General features: G+C 36.8%; 1 long non-coding RNA gene across 1 annotated transcript in view; it reads left to right on the forward strand.

The window, feature by feature from the left end:
• The first annotated feature begins 3,603 nt into the window (after window positions 1-3,603).
• LOC311429645 overlaps window positions 3,604-19,583 on the forward strand; it is a 32,443-nt gene continuing 16,463 nt past the window's right edge. The window contains exon 1 of the long non-coding RNA XR_014688320.1: window positions 3,604-3,676. This is a non-coding gene — a long non-coding RNA (uncharacterized lncRNA). The remainder of the gene's footprint in view (window positions 3,677-19,583) is intronic.

The following is a 19,583-nucleotide window of genomic DNA, read 5'->3' on the forward strand; positions in this document are numbered from 1 at the left end:
AGGCTGGATGTTCAAGGGAAGGGTCTCTTCTACGCATCATGCAACCGATGCTACATGGAGCAAGTGGGTTGCACTGATCACTCAGCGGGCTCGAATAGGAAACCCCAGTCGCCCAGGAATATTGGAAGTGATTATGGACTGGCCAGAAGGCAAATACTTTGGGATATCATCAGAGGAGGAGGTGGGTTGTGCTGAAGAAGCCCCACTGTACAACCAGTTACCAGAGAATGAAAAGAAATATGCCCTGTTCACTGATGGGTCCTGTCGTATTGTGGGGAAGCATCGGAGATGGAAGGCTGCTGTATGGAGTCCTACACGACGAGTTGCAGAAGCTGCTGAGGGAGAAGGTGAATCGAGTCAGTTTGCAGAAGTGAAAGCCATTCAGCTGGCTTTAGACATTGCTGAACGAGAAAAATGGCCAGTTCTCTATCTCTACACCGATTCATGGATGGTAGCAAATGCCCTGTGGGGATGGTTACAGCAATGGAAGCAAAACAACTGGCAGCGTAGGGGCAAACCCATCTGGGCTGCTGCATTGTGGCAAGATATTGCTGCTCGGGTAGAGAACCTGGCTGTGAAAGTACGTCACGTAGATGCTCATGTGACCAGGAATCGGGCTACTGAAGAACATCAAAACAACCAGCAGGTGGATCAGGCTGCTAAGATTGAAGTGGCTCAGGTGGACCTGGATTGGCAGCATAAAGGTGAATTATTTATAGCCCGATGGGCCCATGACACCTCAGGCCATCAAGGTAGAGATGCAACATACAGATGGGCTCGTGATCGAGGGGTGGACCTGACCATGGACGCTATAGCACAGGTTATTCATGACTGTGAAACATGTGCTGCAATCAAGCAAGCCAAACGGTCAAAGCCTCTTTGGTATGGAGGACGATGGCTGAAATATAAATATGGAGAGGCCTGGCAGATTGATTACATCACACTGCTTCAAACTCGCAATGGCAAGCGCCACGTACTTACAATGGTGGAAGCAACCACCGGATGGCTGGAAACATATCCTGTGCCTCATGCCACCGCCCGGAACACTATCCTGGGCCTTGAAAAGCAAGCCCTATGGCGACATGGTACCCCAGAAAGAATAGAGTCAGACAATGGAACTCATTTCCGAAACAACCTTATAGACACTTGGGCCAAAGAACATGGTATTGAGTGGGTGTATCACATCCCCTATCATGCACCAGCCTCTGGTAAAGTTGAACGATACAACGGACTGTTAAAGACTACATTGAAAGCAATGGGCGCTGGGACATTCAAAAATTGGGATACGCATTTGGCAAAGGCCACCTGGTTAGTCAATACTAGGGGATCTGCCAACCGAGCTGGACCTGCCCAATCAAACCTGTACTGTAGATGGGGATAAAGTTCCTGTAGTGCATGTAAGAAATATGCTGGGTAAAACAGTCTGGGCTACTCCCGCCTCAGGAAAAGGCAAACCTATTCGTGGAATTGTTTTTGCTCAGGGACCTGGATACACTTGGTGGGTGATGCAAAAGAACGGAGAGGTCCGGTGTGTACCTCAAGGAGATTTAATACTGGGTGAGAATAGCCCATGAACTGAATTGTACCATGTTAATTACTATATAAGACTGTATGTTATCACTACTATGACTACTGTAGGTGACTAATTAGAATGTCTGGAAAAGAGTGTAACCTGAGCATGACATAAATGGTATGGAATAAGGGGTGGATAGATGTCCTGGTTTCAGTTAGAACAGAATTAATTTTCTTCCTAGTAGCTGGTGGAATGCTGTGTTTTGGCTTAGGATGAGAAGAGTGCTGATAACACCCCAATGTTTTAATTGTTGCAGAGCAGTGCTTATACCAAGCCAAGGACATCTCAGCCTTTCGCTCTGTCCTGCCAACAGGCAGGCTGGGGGTGCAGTAAGAGCTGGGAGGGGACAGACCCAGGACAGGTGACCCAAACTAGCCAAAGGGGTATTCCATACCATCTGACGTCATGCTAAACAATATATAGGGGTGGCTAGCCGGGGGAAGGGGGCTGGACTGCTCGGGGTTAGGCTGGGCATCGGTCAGCGGGTGGTGAGCAATTGCATTGTGCATCACTTGTTTGTACATATTATTATTATTTTTCCTATTATCACCATTGTATTATTATTATTATTATTATTGTTATTATTATTTTGTTATTATTATTTTCCTGTCTTATTAAACTGTCTTTATCTCAACTCACGGGCTTCACTTTCCATTTCTCTCCCCCGTCCCAGAGAGGGAGGGGGGAGGGTGAGCGAACGGCTGCGTGGTGTTTAGCTGCTGGCCGGGTTAAACCACGACACATTTTGATAAAAAGTCCCAACCAGCCAAACTACCGCCACCATTCCCATTTTCCTCCCCCACATTTTTCAAATGAATTTTAAAAATTGTCTGCATATTCATTGTGAATTTCATTGATTAAACTGAGATAATAGTATGTACTTTTAGAAACATGAAAGAGCTTTAGAGATAAGTGGTTTTGTTTTGTTTGTTTGTTTGTTTACAATAAAAAGTAGAGCCATTTCAATATATATCAGTAGATTAAAAATTCCAGAGCTCTATGTCAACAGAGGGGTTTCTCAATTTAATACAGATTCTGGAGATCCAGTGCTCACACGCAACACCTTCAAAAACTTTGGGGGATATAATTTTGGAGTAAACATACTGAATCATTGCCAGGAGAACTCCATGCAATAGAAACAATGAGGCAACCACAAAGATAATGGTTCCTATGCACTACTCCAATGCATCAATATGCACTTTCCCTTGCTCAGATTCTCCCCTTCTATCCCTTATTCTCAACCATGCTGACTTTTAACTTGCACCGTTAGTAGGAGAGCTGAATTGGGAGCATTAGAATCTCCCATCTGATCTTTTTTTAAAATATGAAGTAAAGTTAAAAACCACTTCAACAAAAGGTAAAGCATTCTTAAAAGCCACAGACACCTGCAAAGGTCAGCTTTAAATTAGAAGTCAATGCCATTTGGGCCAGAGGAAGGACTGGGATAAGACCAAGAAAACTAGAAAGGGACAAAGTAGTAGTGGAATAAAATAGACAAAGTAGTTCAACATTTTCTATAAAAAATACTGAAACACATGACATAGAATATGATGCATTTCTGCATGTTGAAAATATCATCTAGCCATATAACATTCTCAGAACATGAAAAGGTTACACGATATTCAAGGCAGCATCTTCAAACAGTAGTAACTGACTTGTCCATCTCTTCACAATTAAACCTTAGGTGTGGGACTGTGATAGCAACCCCTGTACACACTAACAAGACATAGCAGAAGGGGATGAGGAAGGAGAAAAAAACACATCTATTGCTGTTCAGTCAGAATAATTCCTAGAAGTAAGGCTTGCCCAGTTAAGGGCTGGTGGCAAGGCCTAATTAGAACAACCATCACTTTCAGTAACTAACAACATACAGATCTGAATGATTTCAGAATTGGCACAGCTAAAATGTCTCTTCATCTTTGCAGCTCATTTTTTCATGTTGATTGCCCGGTGCTGAGGACCAAAGGCATCAGCTTCATATATTACAGAAAAACGATTACCTGAGAAATAAGATTTTCCTTTTCTTTCAAATATCCTTAGATATGGTTGTTATGTAGTCCAGAGGAATCCACTTAGTCATCAGCACCTTTGGACATAACAGAGGTAGGTTGTTGGGAATTAAACAGCTTTGAGAAACAGGAGGAACGTATGTCTTTAAAATGATGGTTTTCCATGGTCTGGAAGGTTAGGTCAAGATAAATGCTTGAAAATCAGAGTCAAAATCCATTTTTAGGTATCTGATAGTTCTCAATACTACAGAAAATCCTTCCACTTCCTTAAGTGCATGAATATGGATTTGAGAACATAAGTTCAAGTAATGTTTTAAAATTTAGTTCATATGTATGCACCTTAGGATCTTCCCTGAGAACCAACCATGCTCTTTTTATTATTTTTTTTTTTCCTCAAGCCATATTAAAGGCTAAGTAAAGGTTATGAAGTTGCAAATATTGTATCATAAGAGCAAGTACTAATTGGCCAGGCCCTCCCTGAGGATACATTTTCATAGCAACTTCTCAGAATTAACCCTTACAGATTAACCTCTTACAGGAGTCACAGTAGCCCAATGAAAGGTTATGACCACACACAGAAGTGACTCTGAAAGCCATAAATGACAGAGTCTAACTCCTAATAAAAAAATAATAATATGGACTTTTTAGCTTCTCTGACCTCTGTCTCAGGGCACTGCCCTTTTGTATATATAGATGTGGACAACCTCAGCATAATGGTATGATAAGACCATAATTCTAATTGCAGAGGTTAGAGATCCACTATAGAGAAATTCAAGGTCAATGACAAGCTTGGTAGTATATCCAGATCATCTTCCTCCATGCTTAAAATTTAGATAGTATCCAGAAAGCTACTTTAGTGCCTGCAAAACCTAAGCATGCATAAGTGCAAATTTCTAGTATTTCTAGTATTCTTTCCTTCTACTTTTAAAGTTTTGACATTGGCAGAGGAAGTCAAAGTGTTTATAGCACAAAAATCCCCAAAACAAGGGTCAGATCATCAGGGTTCAAAAAAATTATGTTGATTTACACGAACAGTGGATTTGGCACATGATGTCTAGCAACAAAAAGGTACATAGATATTCCACGACACCTCTGATTTCTGGACTGGTCATTTGTCATGTTCCTCTCTCTACTGGGGTCTCTGTGTCAATCAAGTGGACTCAACTGTGTTTAACAGATTTTTATTTTTTTAAATACTTAGGCAAAACATCTGAGTGCCTCCTATAGGTTTATTTATTCATTACATGAATCTCTTTGTTATATACAGTCTTTGATAATGGAACCAGATAAACCTCTTCATTCCCTTATTATATGTGCAGTTTGATTTGCAGAAAACAGTGGAACAGAATACTTGGATTGAGAAGTGATATCAGAAGCCAAGGAAACAACTTGTACACAGTTCATTTTATTCCTTTGCTTAAAGCAACTCTGTTAGATGAAACAACTATTAAATACAGAGAACTGCACACAACATGTTCTGTGCATTGTGCTGAATACAAAAGGCAACACAGTGCCTCTCACAAAGATCCATACAGTGTTGTTTTTTGTTTGTTTGTTTGTTTGTTTGTTTGTTTTAATTTTACTTGGTTCTATTAAAAGAGCAAAAGATCAGCATGTGTCAGGATCAATCCAGACAGGAGAGCCAAACCCAATCATAATTCCAACTATAAATAAACCAGAATAGTCTATAGAATTGCTGATTTGAATTCCCTATAAATCTGTAGGTGTTTGGTCTTTGATTAACCCTATCTCCCTATCAATATCTACCAGGTATGTTGACTAAGATTAAACGCTTATGCAACTGGTGATATTTTTATTTCTGTAACAATATACTGAGGGACTTCATGCTCGGAGGACTAATTAGTATCCAGTCCTGTAAACCTTCCAAAAGTGCTAAGAACACAATGATGCTGTTCAGCAGAAGACCCTTGCAAAGGAGCAGGGAGTACTCAGGTCGAGAGATGAATACAGTGTGACTCTACGTGCAGCAAAAATCTACAAGACAAACATTTTGTGAGTGGGAGCACAAGGCCACAATAACACCCTAAGATACAGGCCATAACACTATATCATGGTGACTGAGCACCAAATTTGTACTCTCTAGGCCTCTGAATCCATAGCCCTTTCACAGTACACAGATTATATGGATTAATGCATTGTTTCTCAGGTCTTTGTTACATGTTTACCTAATTCATATTTAAGACATAATTGTATTATATAATATACTTTGAAAATATAAGTCATACATACTTGATTTGCCCAATGCTTTCTTCAAAGCACAGTATTCTAACCTTTTCTCACCTCCTCCTTAAAAAGATATTTACACTATCAAGGTCACCAGGAAAAAATATTCACTACTTACTTTCTTCTTCAAGAAATGAATCAACTAGCTAATACCGCAGTTCCTACACAAATTTATATTCTTGGCCACTTAGATCTCAGCCTGGAATTATTTTACTTTACACACACACATAAAATTATCCCATAAGTGAAAGAACTAGCTTTCCCACTTAATGAGAATGGAATTGCTGAGTTTTTTTTCCAACAAAAAAGTTAGTTCTATTTTGGCCTTAAAACTGACACTTATTCTGACTACCATTGTACTTTGTTCACTCAGCAATGGGAAGAAAATCAAAGTTCTCTCAATATTTCATAGAATCTACACCAAATGAATTGCATAACTTTGTAAATTTTCAAGATACTGCTTTTGAAGACCACTATTTTTCTTAAATAGTATTTTTTTCATACAAAACCAGCATCATGGGAAGGTCTATTCATTTTGTACTTTCTGGATATAATCATTTAATTGTAAATTTACATTGTATAGAAGTTAGTCTGGACCACTTAACTGAGGTAAATCTGTTAATTCTTGTAATAAATCTTAACACAGAAAACTGTACTTTTTTATTTTTTATTATTATTATTATTTTTAATCCTTATCAAGACTGATGATGCTGTAAAGGCTTTTTGGAACAGATGGTTGGTTCTTGTGTGTGATGCTTTTCTTCCCTCCTCTATTTTTTTAAAAGCACATATTGTTAACATTTGACCTGATGTGTTCCTTTGAATAATTATTCTGGCATCTTTAAAGCAAAGGAAAAAATCTGAGATTTTTATCCTTATTAACAACCTAAATATAATTTAGCAAACTAAGAAATGTCAAACATGCTTGTAAATAGTGCTAAGCACGGTAGATTTGGTGCTTTTCTCCATCACTTTTAGTTCTGTTGTGTGTACACATTACCTTCTTTAGGTGGGTGCTGTTAGCAATTAAAGAACTGAACCTGTGTGGCACAGCATGATCTCAGTTACCCTAAGCAACTTAATTACTTTAAGGAGTTTCTCAGTACATCATAGGACTGGATCTCCAGTTCTCTTTCAGCTGTTGCCCAAGTGAATTATCAATGGGACTCCTTGACTAAGCAACTTAAGTAGGCAAATATTAAAAGGTCTCTACAATATATAAAAGACGTTAAACAATGCCATGAGATGTACATGTACATAGCTGCTGTCCCAGCAGGGAAGCATTTCAGGACTTAGTGTTACCAGAACAAAGAAGAGTCAAATAGGAAAAAATACATCACACATAAAAGATTTAACAAACCTCTGTGCATACTCCCAGGCAACTGCAAGCCTTTTACTCATTTAGTATCTCCATATGCCCTTTGCTCAGATTTTAAAAAGAGACTTTATTTTTTATCTCTCCTTTGGACTGTGGGGACCACAGCCTCTTCTTCTACAGTGTGATAAACTGTTCCTCTTGCTCAGGGCCAAGCAACCTACTTGTTATGAACTTGCCCATGGAAGTCTCAAAGACAGACATATGAAATTCCTTTCACCCTTATAGGCTTCCAAAGAATAAACAATGCTGATGATGATCTTAGCTATTTGTTGAGAGGTAGCTTTCATGGGTGTAGCAAGAGGTGCCCAATCATCATATAATACAAACAATTAGAAGCAAATGAAAAAATCAAAGATGATGTAAGGAATATATAACAACAAAATAGATTTATGCAGGTGAAAAATATCTTCACATTTTGAGACTCTCCTAGACATGAGATTATCCTGAAATTTCAACTTTGTATAATTTGGTATAATAACCAAAAATGCAGTGAAAATTGCTCCATGCAAGACGTTCTGACATCACACTTTTAACTCTCAAGAAGAGAAAAACAAAAGCAGATTCTGAATTATAAACTTCCCCTAAATTTACAACTCTCAGCTAAGATAAGAGTTTCCAAAAACAAGCTTGAAAATCTAAGCATCCTCTCTTTTGAGATTATGAATTTAAAAACTGTGTGGATGCCAGAGGCATTTTTTTTTTTCCTGTGAGGATCTATAGCACATGTCATTACTTACAGTGCAATCTTAATGCTTACTATTTTCTGTCACTTTAGCACAATCATCTTAAGCGAAACTGTAAATATTTTGAATCAATGTAAAATTAATGCAGCTTTTCTATATTTTACTTACATGCCTGTGAGTGTGTGTGCATATAAATATATTCCCATGTATTTCCATACGCAAAAAAAAAAAAAAAAAAAAAAAGTTAACAGAAAATTAAGGTCGCCTACATTCATTCCTTAAATCTAACCCACATAAAGAGCACAGTGCTGAACCGATTTTTGCTAACTGGAAATCCAGGTCTAAAAACATCAAGAACTATTAGTGATGAAGTCAAGATTAACATCCAGTGTAATCTGTGTCCATATCTAACATGTAAACATTCGGAGTTATTCTTCTCCTCACACACACACACACACACACACACACCATATATATATACATGTATTATATATAGTGTATGTATATATATACTTCTAGTTTTCATTAACATACTCTCTCAGATAGATTTACAAGGGGGCTAGAGGAAGACTGTCCCTTCATGGGAAGTGCATGCTGTGATACACGTCCTGTTTCACAGTAAAGGCTGTGCTATTTCAATACAGTCTTCATTTACACACAAAACCCCACTCTCAGTGATGCAGTCAACTCCTTAAAATAATACTCTGACACACCATCTTAATTTTAGTCTCAGAAACGTTAATATTACCCGCCCAGACATTAGAAATATATGTAGCTGATTTATACATTAGTAGAGAAATTAAAGATCAAAAAGATTTATTAGGGTTACTCTACCATCCCCCCAACAGAGTATAATTATTCCCCATCGTATATATTTTTATGGTAATTAGACATTCAGGGCTCCATTCTACAGAATTCTAAGTGTTCTGGACCAGTCCAGCACCACAATTAAGTGTGTGCATAACTTAGTGCTTCTACAATCCCTCAAAAGTTAAAGTAGGTGAACAGTCCTCCCAATTTAAACACAGACTGAGTTATTTTCCAGGTTAGGTTCTGAGACTCAGCATACAGTAGAACAGAGCTAAATCTTTGTTTATGCCACCTTTTAATCTCTACTACTTTCCACTGACAGCTGTAGCAATGACAATGACGCTGGTAGTGAACTCAAGCCATTGGCACGCTCTTTCTAGCAGCAACCAGGGCTAATATTCACCGAAAAATTTGCACAACACAATTGTATTTCTTTATGTGTGGTCACATTTCAGCCAAACCAACTAGAGAAAAACTTCAAGACCACTGCAACAACCACTTGGGAGAAAAAAAGTCCTGTCCAAAGCAAACCTTAATCCAGCAATATGCTCTGTGTAAATTATGCTTGCTCTATAAGCCTGCTTCTCAAAGAAGCATGGTATGTTGCTCCAAAATGGTGGCTGTCCTTCCAGTTCCTTGGAGAAATGAAAGCAGCAGAGCAGCCCTGTTTCATGAGAGTAGATGTCCACCTCTTTATTGTACAGTGCAAGTACACATATCTATGTCTTTTTTTCTGTTCCTTCTCTCCTCTTTCTCCCCTGTTTTCTTCCATGCCTTCATAAAGCACTGTACATTGTATAAGCAGTTATATAAGGAAAGTTCTGCAGTCTCTAGTCTTGGATATGTCACCACATCCAAGAAGAACAGGGCTGAATCAGTATGTTAAAACTGATTTAAACATATGTTTAAATGTCAAAAAGTATTTAAATGCCTTTAGGTTATTTATATTACACACACACAGGAAACATATTCTATCCCAACAAGCACCTCGTAATACTTTAAACAAACATATGAAACATATGGCTAACTCTCTGCAGATGTGCATGAAGTTTATAATCTTTAATTTTTATTCCAAATACATTAATGTTTCTTACTTCAAAATGACCTGGGTAAACTGTGAAATTTGCTTAAGCTATTAAGAGTAAATCTGTCACACTGACAATTTCAAACAGTGTCCTTATTGCTAAAAGGGCATATATTGTGTGTTACAGGCTTAATGGCTATTGCTTTTTGCCCTGATGTGCACTAGTCGTTTACCTTCACATTTATTTATTTCCTGATAAGCAATCAATGTACAAAAATAGAAAAGCCAAATGGATTAAGAGTCTGGTTCTTACCCGATCTCAGTCTAACAAAAAGGGTTTGTTGTCACAAGTAGAATCAAATCTACAGTTAGAGGATTTTGTCACTGATGATTGACTAGATCAGTATGAGAAAGCATCAGAACCACTACAGCTTGTCTTGTTCCTAAAGGTCAGAGGCCTCACACTCTACTTAAGTCATTGACATGGACATATGCAGGGCTCAAGAAATTTATGTGCGTATGTTCTGCACAAGCATTTGACTGCCTAGCTCTGTAGCTGTGTCTAAAACCCCATACTTTTGAACCTTACATGTCAACTGTATTTTATTCATGAAAAAATATATCTACTCATGAAAATAAAGACAAGTGCATGTATAAGTATTTGCAAGACAGCTATACCCATGTGGACTTGCTTATAATTGACTTTAATGGGTTACCAAATAGTCATGAGACTTTTGATTTTCAAATGTAACATGGAAGCAAAATAGTGAAAAGAAAAAAACCAACTGCATACTGCAAGAAGTACTGTGGGGTTTAGAATTATCTACCCTCAAAGAAACAGATACAACTTGATTTTATTTGTGATACAGGGTATAAAATATTTCAATCCTCTGCAATAACTGAAACTTGAAAGTAGTTTACTTGTCCTTGTCACCAGCCTTGCATCAAGGGAGCAAACAGTATTCCCATGCCCCTCAAAACAGTCCATTATTCTACCACCAAAAAAAAACAACACAACAACAAACAAACAAACAAACAAAAACAACCAACAAAGACAAAACAAAACAAACAAACAAAGGTAAGAAATCAAACAAACAAAACTCCCTAGGGAATGCAAAGAAGTATTCAAAAATAAAAGTAAAGGTGTAAGCTGTTTTGGAGATAGCAAATGATCAAGGATATATTAGTTGTAAATCAGAACATAGAAGGACTTACTCCAAGTACCAGAGACAACTTCAAACAATGAAATATCATAGAGTTTCAGGAGAGGAAAAGTGGTGGAAGATTTCATGAGCTGTGTCACTTACAGCTGCACTAAACAAAGTACTTATGGTGTACTGTGTAGAATAATTTGACATTATTTCAGAGAGGGTTAAACAACTATTGACCCAACAGCTTTCTTCACTATTTCTCTGGTTCTAAACATCACATGTTATGTAGATTGAGAGGTTAGGGTCATGCTGCTGGAAAAAAAAAGAACGTGTGATGTTGTGTCAGATGTTCCTGTACATACAGCTGAAATCACTGGGAGGAAATATATGCAGGGCATATTTGTGGATGACCTTTTAGTTTTGTCTGTCACATGAAACATAATGGGGTTTTACTCAAGTGTTTTGTATGAAATTAGTAGCTAGAGGCCTGATCTAGTTCTCAATGCAGCCACATATATAACAATATGTTTCCTGTACATGCAGAAAGACACTTTTTCAAAAGATAGACTTTGGAAGTCATTCCTCATCAGGCTTCATAAAGATGTCTTTTATAGAATGGAAGGATTTCAAAAGATAATGCAGAGGAGTTGAAATCATTAATAAATTACGAGGAAGAGAGAGAATCAAAACATGAGACTGAAAAAGAGTTATAAAGGAAACTTGATCACGATGAGTGCAAAGCCTGTTAGAGACAGGCAGCTGATACAGAGGGGACTGCAGCCAGACAGGAGCATTGCATATGTGCTATTCCCTACCCACTGCATTGCCTTCCGGAGACAGACATCCTCTGTTACTGGTTCGGCTGACTGCTGGGGCCATTGATAACCATATGAAACCTTGGATTTCAGTCGAGTGCTTTTACATCAACTCATAGTGGGATGGAGTCAGGCTGTCTGTCCATTACAATCCACATCACAAGCACCTAGAGTTTAATCTAAACAAGGGACTTATGACTGCAAGTATATCACTATATTGGCATATCATATTGACTTTCTGATAATGTTCTAAGCCAGTCAGGTAAGAAAGAGAAAGTGCCACTGGGTACAAATTGTGGCATCAATTCTCTGCCAGACTGATCAATTGAATTTATATATTACCTCCAGATACACACTTAAAATCTATAGTTTCATTTCCTCCAGTGCACAGCTCACAGTTTAAATAATTGCAAATACAAATGAATTTTAAAAGGACTTAGCTGGCTTTAAATTAAAAATTTGTGAACATTGTTGTTTTAAGCACTCTAAATTATTTACTAATATGACCCAACAGATTCACTTTTCTCTTCTTTCTGTCTTTTGCTTGATTTTTTTGATCCCTGATGCCTCAGTGGAGCTTAGCATACCTCTGATAAACTGCAAACAGTAAAATAGTACTCTATTTTACCCAAATAAAAAAAAAATCAAATTCAGTCTATGAAATAAGTAGCAAAATATAAACAGTATGAGGACTTTTAAATCCTACATTACAAACAGGCAAGTTGTCAAGATAAATAAGCAGTTAAAGCTCAAGTCTAAATTCTTAAAGTTAAGCAAGTGTTTAGGGGTTCTGTTATATATGAGCACTGTGGTGATATAATAAAATGAGAGTGTTACAAAAAATCCTTAGTGCATTACAGTAAAGGACTCTGGTTATAAGACACACTTGCTGAGTATGATTTACCTTAATCAAACATCACAGCTGTTTTCTGTTTTAATCACATCTTTTGGATTAATCTATAAGAAACTTGATTCACAAGATAAACATTGCATCAAAGTAATAAATTACGTCATTTGAACTTGTCTTAAAAGTGAGCACCATCTTACATTTTTCTGACTTCAGTCTCCTAATTGTAAAAATGATTCATAAGCTTCTTCAGAGATAAGGGACAGATTTGATGCACTGAATAGCTTGTGCATATAGAAATTGTGAAAAGTGACTTCAATGGGCCCTTACAGAGCTGGATCCAGTCCTGAATCACAGCTAAAACCTCCCTTATATGCCACTAATGATATATAGACTGCAGAATTTGAGAATAATCTTAAAAAAAATAAAAAAATGTTAATTCATCTGAATTCATCTGTAATATTAAATTCCCAGTTCCCGATTTACAAGGGCATTGCTTATTCCCTGAGCAGATAAATGTGATAAAATTCCATTTGTCTTCTTGCTGGGAAAAGGTATAGGTAACTCTATATCTGTTTGTCCCCACTATTCTTTTTTCTTCAATGTGTTGAGAGAAAGAAAAACACCTATTGTGTATGGATTGTAGCCTAGCACATAAAAATATAATGTTGGGAAATTTGCAAATAATTGAAGAAAGGGTATTATTGGCTTGAAGGAAAAAAAAAAAAAAGTTCTTATTAAGTGGATAATTATACCTCACAAAAGATATTTGTCCACATTACCATTGTTATTTTTTTTTTTATTGTTAAAGTGAAAATTTGAGGTAATTTGAGATTTTCTCCCAGAGTAATCCTGCAATTTTATTCAAATACATCTTCATCAGAGTCAACAGTAGCATCACCAAAGTGTGTCAAAAAGGCTCAGTCACCCTCAGTCCTGTTTTAAGACTGTTCTGTTTATGGCATTTTTTTGTAAAGCCTGAATTAGGGGGAAGCTGCATTTACATTCAATGTATATCCTTAAGAAATTGAAATCTTACCAGAAGTCCAGGTTGAATATAAAACAGAAAGTCATTTTTCACAGCACTGACTCCCCAGATTCATCTAGATCACTCTGGAGAGGAGTTTCTTAATCTAAACTTCAATAACAGGTAGAGTTATTTGGTATCCTGTAACACACTGGATGCTCATAATTCCAGTTTGAAGTATCAAGGCCTATATAAAAGCATATACATTATTACACCCCCACTCCCAAACCCCAAATTCCCATTTGCTTTCAATTTGTATAATTAATCTGAGGCTGAAAGACAGAGAAATTCTGTTGGTTCACCAATGTTCCCATACTCTGCCATATATCACCATATATCACCATCACAAAGCTTAGAGCTGCTACTTTTCTGCTGCAGCCTTCTACTTACTTTCTTTGCTGTGCTCCCCAGTATATCTATCTCCTGGATACTTCAAGCTACTGCATAGCCAATAGTAGCAGATGTGGCAGTAGCCTACAGAGTAACCCATAAGAAACAGAAAAGGGGATAGAAATATTCAGAATCCACAAGGCTGGGAGGAGGTTAGACCTAAGGGAACACCTTTAAGGACCCAAAAGGCTCAAATTTAGGGTTCACTCTTGTTTTCCTCAGTGATCCTATCATGTGTGAGGAATATCTTTAAGCTTAATGGGATTTTGAAATCAATAAGAATCACTTATTAATGGTTCAGGGAAGTTTTTTGCACTACAGAGTGTGAATTTACAAGATGTTAGATATTCTGTCATAGCTCTCATTCTGCACTAATGCACCACTTCCAAAACAGTGAGGTACCCACAGGAAGACTCTTTGAATGGGAAGATATTGTGGAGTGTCTGCGTGCTCTGAATTTACACCCCAGCTTATCTTCCCACAGGGCTTCCTTTGTGCACAAGTTAAAGTGTGTGAAATCAGTACTGCCAGGTTGCAGGGCAATTTTTGTTGATTTGTAATAAGATGTCATATATTTGTCACCTAATATTTACAGAGATGTTTCTGTAAATATTGATTCAAATAACTGAGACAGCTAGATTTAAAAGTTTCCATTGAAAGAATGTGTTTCACGATGGGGTTTGTTAAACATTTTTTTTTTTTAAATAATGATTTTGCATAAGAGGTGTTTTTGTTTGTTTGTTTTTGCTATTAGTTCTTATTGAAACCAAGGCATTTTTAATGTGTCTGTGGTTCTTTAAATGTAAAGTAAGGTAGCGCAGGGTTTCAAAGGGATGCTATAAATTGCACAGTGGTTGCCATCCTACATTCAAAGCCAAAGCAATAACCCAAACTACCAATTCCTTTCATCAAGAGGCAATAACCAACAAAACTGGATGTTGCTGCCATGTTATGGGGTACTCTGCACTGTGGCAGAACCATTCTCATATTATGTACCTAGCAGATATATGTAGTAGCAATTTCATAGGAGAAAAACATCCCTTTTAACCATCTTGTCCTCCCTGTGAGAAATCTACCCTGATTTATGCAAAATATGATACAGATTAGAAGTGATGACTCCATACAGTTAACCTCCTGATATATAAACAATTCTTCATATTACCCCTCCACTTTCACTGCAAGAATCATATCAGTATTACTACCTTAGATATGAAATAAATCATCTCTTTTTTCCTTAGAAAAGATAATTTGTTCAGAGAAAATCTTGAGGAAGCAGCCTGATCTGTTTGGTATTAAAGTCTTGTTTGACAAAACAAATTTGCAATAAACACTCAGAAAACAGGAGCCATGCCAGTTAGAATGATAGAAAATCATGTTGAAGAGATAAATGGATCATTAAAGAGAAAGTACTTGAATTTTCATTACAGATCACTACACAATCACTAAAGGTTTCTGAACTTGTCTGGCTTGTTGATCTTGTGCACTCCTCCTACCTCGAACTATTATGCCTAATATACATATTTTCTCATACCTTTTTGAAACCTATATATTTCATCCTCTGAAAATATCATTAAAAGATCTTTGTAGCTATCAGAATTCATGAATTTTGATATGCATTGGCCTAAATGGTATAAGAACCTATTTAGTGAGTAATAATGTGAACATCATACCTAATGATTCAGAACTTGCATGACATAAGTGATGGTATTTTGGTGAACATATGGATTTTAACTAGAGCTTGGCAGCACAGGACCCCTGTTTTGTTCAGCTTGTTGGGCTGCTGGGGAAACTAAATCAGAGGGATGACTGAATTATTAGTTAGGATTTTTCCCTGTCTGTAGACTTGTAAGTAAAATGCTACTGGAAGCCAAGAGATTTAATTATAAACAGAAGGCAAGCTTTCTTTTTTTCTTTTCTTTTTTTTTTTTTTTTTTTTTTTTTGTTTGTTTGTTCATTTGTTTGCTTTTAAGTGCTGTAAAATTAGAAGAAAATTTTTTGCTATTCACCTAACTTCTGCAGTGCACTGAAGGCTTAAATGGTTAGGACCCAGCTGTCATTTACTGCCAGGCCCCTTAAAGGCTGGACTGAACAAATTAAATGAAAGCTTGCTCTCCAGTTCTTCAGATTCAAGATGAAACATGGATTCATTTCTAGGAAGTGCAGAACTAGTATTGTTTAATACATGTCTGGTAGTAAAAGGACAAGAAAGGAGTTCAGTAAGGTGTAGATCAAGAAATACTGATTTCTACTGAGCTTGAGTTGCAGCAAAATATGTATCAGCAGAGAGGTCTAGATTTAACTTAGATAAAATTTTGACGCAAACTGGTATCTTTTGTCATCAGTCTGAAAGCATTAAGATAAGTCAGCAATATTCTGCAGTTGTTACTGGAAACCTTCCAGCCTAAAAAAGAGCCTATATCTCTGCATGTTAACCCCAAACTCATGGCTCAACTTAAGAAACAGAGCCAATTACCAGAAGGTAATTGGAAACAAATTGTTTCTCCAGTCCAAACCAAACTGTGGTGTCCATACTCTTTCCCTTTACTATTTCCAGTTTTTAAAAGGGATACTCCCTGCTTTTATCCAGATAGTTCTTTTCTTTTTACCTGGGTCATCCTCCTGTGACAGTTACACTACAAAAAAAAAAAAAAAAAAAAAAGTAGTTTTTGAGTAAATCTGACAGGTACAACTTTGCTTTTGAACCCTCTATGTATAAACCTGAATGAGTTGCAAAATCACCCAGTCAGAGAAACATTACAGGAACCATCAAAATCACGTTAAAACACAATTTACCTTTCCTTTCTGGGGAAGGAAGATATTTTTTTTTTTCTGAATACATCTGTCTTAAAGAGTTCGAGAAGCTGCAGCAAATCAATAGTACTAGCACTAGTTTAATAGTCCTAATTAATAGTACTAGCACTAGTTTAACCAGAAATACCCTATTTGATAACAGTTGATCTTCAGGTAATACAGACATTCTAGCAAATACTAACTTACAACAGGGGACAGAAGAGCTTTGAATATAAATTCATTAGACTTTAATTAACTCATAATCTTTTTTTTCCCACTAACACTGGATTTTAGACCTTTGGCCAAGATGCAGTTGTCCACTACAGAGGGTTGGGTGTTTTGCAGCAAATGTCGTTGCCCTGATATGTGTTTAGTTTCAAGGCTACTAACTGAACATCTTACATGAGCCTATGTCTGGGAGAGGGGGAAGTGCCAAAAACGAGTGGGAGGTAAAGGAGAACCCTTGGTTATTGACAGTTCTTAAAGTATAATGATCATATGTGCAGTATAGCATATGCTTTGAATAATGGAAGTACTTTAGAATAAATATAGGCATTATCTTTAATGTTTTGGTTAAATCCCAACTCAAAAAAATAAATACATTACTGCCTCCATATTTCTTTTGACATTATATTCTGTCCCAAGCTGTTTTTTAATGATTAAATTCAAAATCACCACTTGCTCTTAATGTTTTATCCCAAAAATGACTGCCTTAAGCTGGTGGATGATCTAGTCCCAGCATATTGATTTACATCTCAGAGTGCTCTGGAATAAGTAGTGCACTGAAAATTCAAGACCTGTGTTATTGTTTCTGTTATTACTAACTATGACAAAAAAAGCAATCAAAAACATACATAGGCAATGAGTTTTTAAAAATAACTAAAAATTTTGCATAAAATTCTGAGTGAGTTTTTAGAAAGCACAACCCTCAAATTTGCAGTAGGTGCCAATGTCAATGGTATCATTTTCAGTTGGCTTACTCCTCTGCCAAACATCAGCAGACACTACAAGTCTTAGATATATCTGGCATAAGGACTGGCATGTTTAATTCTATTGAAAAGTAGAGAGACTTGATAGAAACATCTAAAAAATAAGGAGTAAAAAAAAGAAAAAAGAAGAAAAATCCTAAAAAATCAAAAAATAAAGGTAATTAAGAAGTTAGTCTTACTGTAAGCTTACATTAGAGCAATTTTGTGCTCTGTCAACTTCAGCTAGACCACTTGCACAATGTTCTAGGTGAACTTTGTCTTCCATGGGTCCTAACTGGAGATATAAAATAACAACTAAAAAATAAAAAAACCCGGGATTGCTGCTTAGCACTTTTATGTACTTTTCAGCTATAGATCCCAAAGTGTTTATAAAGCTCCAGAAATATAATTATCTCCATTTCATAGCTGAGGAAATTGAAAGGCAAATTTAAGCAGTTTGCTGAGGGCCACACAGTGAATCATTTGAAGAGCCAAATTGTTACTGTAAATCTCCACACCTAGGCAACGATTACACTGCTGTGACTCAGACAAGATATTATTCTAGAACATCAGTTTCTGCTGTGTAACCAGTGCCACACACTGACTCTTACACACTTTTTGTTACTTACAACTGCATGGATCTGTTCATCAAGAAAGTAGGTCCTCTTCGGAACTCCCTCCAAAATTTCTTGTAAAGAGGCATAATTTGCAGAGCTGAAAGTTTCTACCTAAAACAGTTAAAAACACTGTTTAATAGTCTAACTTCCTTTTGACAGCTAACTTGTATCCAAATTCATCAAAAGAACCCTATAAGCATATGATTGCCATGTAACCTTCCCCATTCATCCCCCAATGTATCTGAGAAAAAAGCCTGGATCACCCTGCCATAAACTACATTGGCATCTAAAGCACAAAAGAATAATGGCATTTTCTGATGGCCACAAAATAAATAATTTTGGAGAAATATTTTGAACTCATCTGAAGCGTAAGCAAGTCTTATCGCTTGTAACTCTGTATATTCTAATATCTATTACTATTAGTTGTGATATTTTACAAGATGGGAGCAAGTTCTGTCTGCGGTTCAAGCCACCCAGAAACTTTGATTAGTATGGCACTAAATCAGCTACATTGTTCTCAATCTAATGAATGTTTATGAACTTGGGCCTATTGCTGCCCTTTCCATCATAGCTGCTAACCTGACTGAACTTGTGTTTGGCTGCAGTAGACTATGGAAATTATGCAAATTTGTCTTAACGATAAATGACTCCTTGATGACAGTGAAAAAGTGATCATTTTACACACAAAACTATATTCTAGGTCTGTCTCCCCTCTAGCATCAGTTTTTCTTTTGCGTGACTCCAATAATCAAGTGGGTTTAGTGTTTTTCAGTTCACAAGCACTGTTAAAACCTGCCCTAGTTAAACAGTAGCTGGACACTTCTGAAATCTCTCTTGTCACAGACTTTGAACATTTACACTTCGTAATATCCAAACACTGTCTGCATACACATTAATTTCAAAGATTTTTGTAGACAGTGCTATTACTCTCTTGTAACACCAGATACTCTAATTTATATAAGCTTTTATGAGGTTTCTGCTAGCGGGACCATCTGTGTGAAGTACCTTGCATCTGACTAAATAATCTTATGCCATTCAACAAAATTTATTCCATTTAAACAATTAAGCAATCACTTTTCTCATACTGTATAGTCTCAAGAAGACACCCTAAACATTTAATAAATAGTTTTCACACCACTACAATGCAGCTCAAGCTGTTGAATGAGACTAGGTAGATATTTCTATACAATGTTTTAGAATAAGATTTCTTGGAGAATAAAATAATCTGAGAGTATAAAAGGGAAACTAAAAGGCAAT

Source organism: Aythya ferina (assembly GCF_964211825.1).
Source record: "Aythya ferina genome assembly, chromosome: 1".
In the NCBI taxonomy this organism is placed as follows: domain Eukaryota; kingdom Metazoa; phylum Chordata; class Aves; order Anseriformes; family Anatidae; genus Aythya; species Aythya ferina.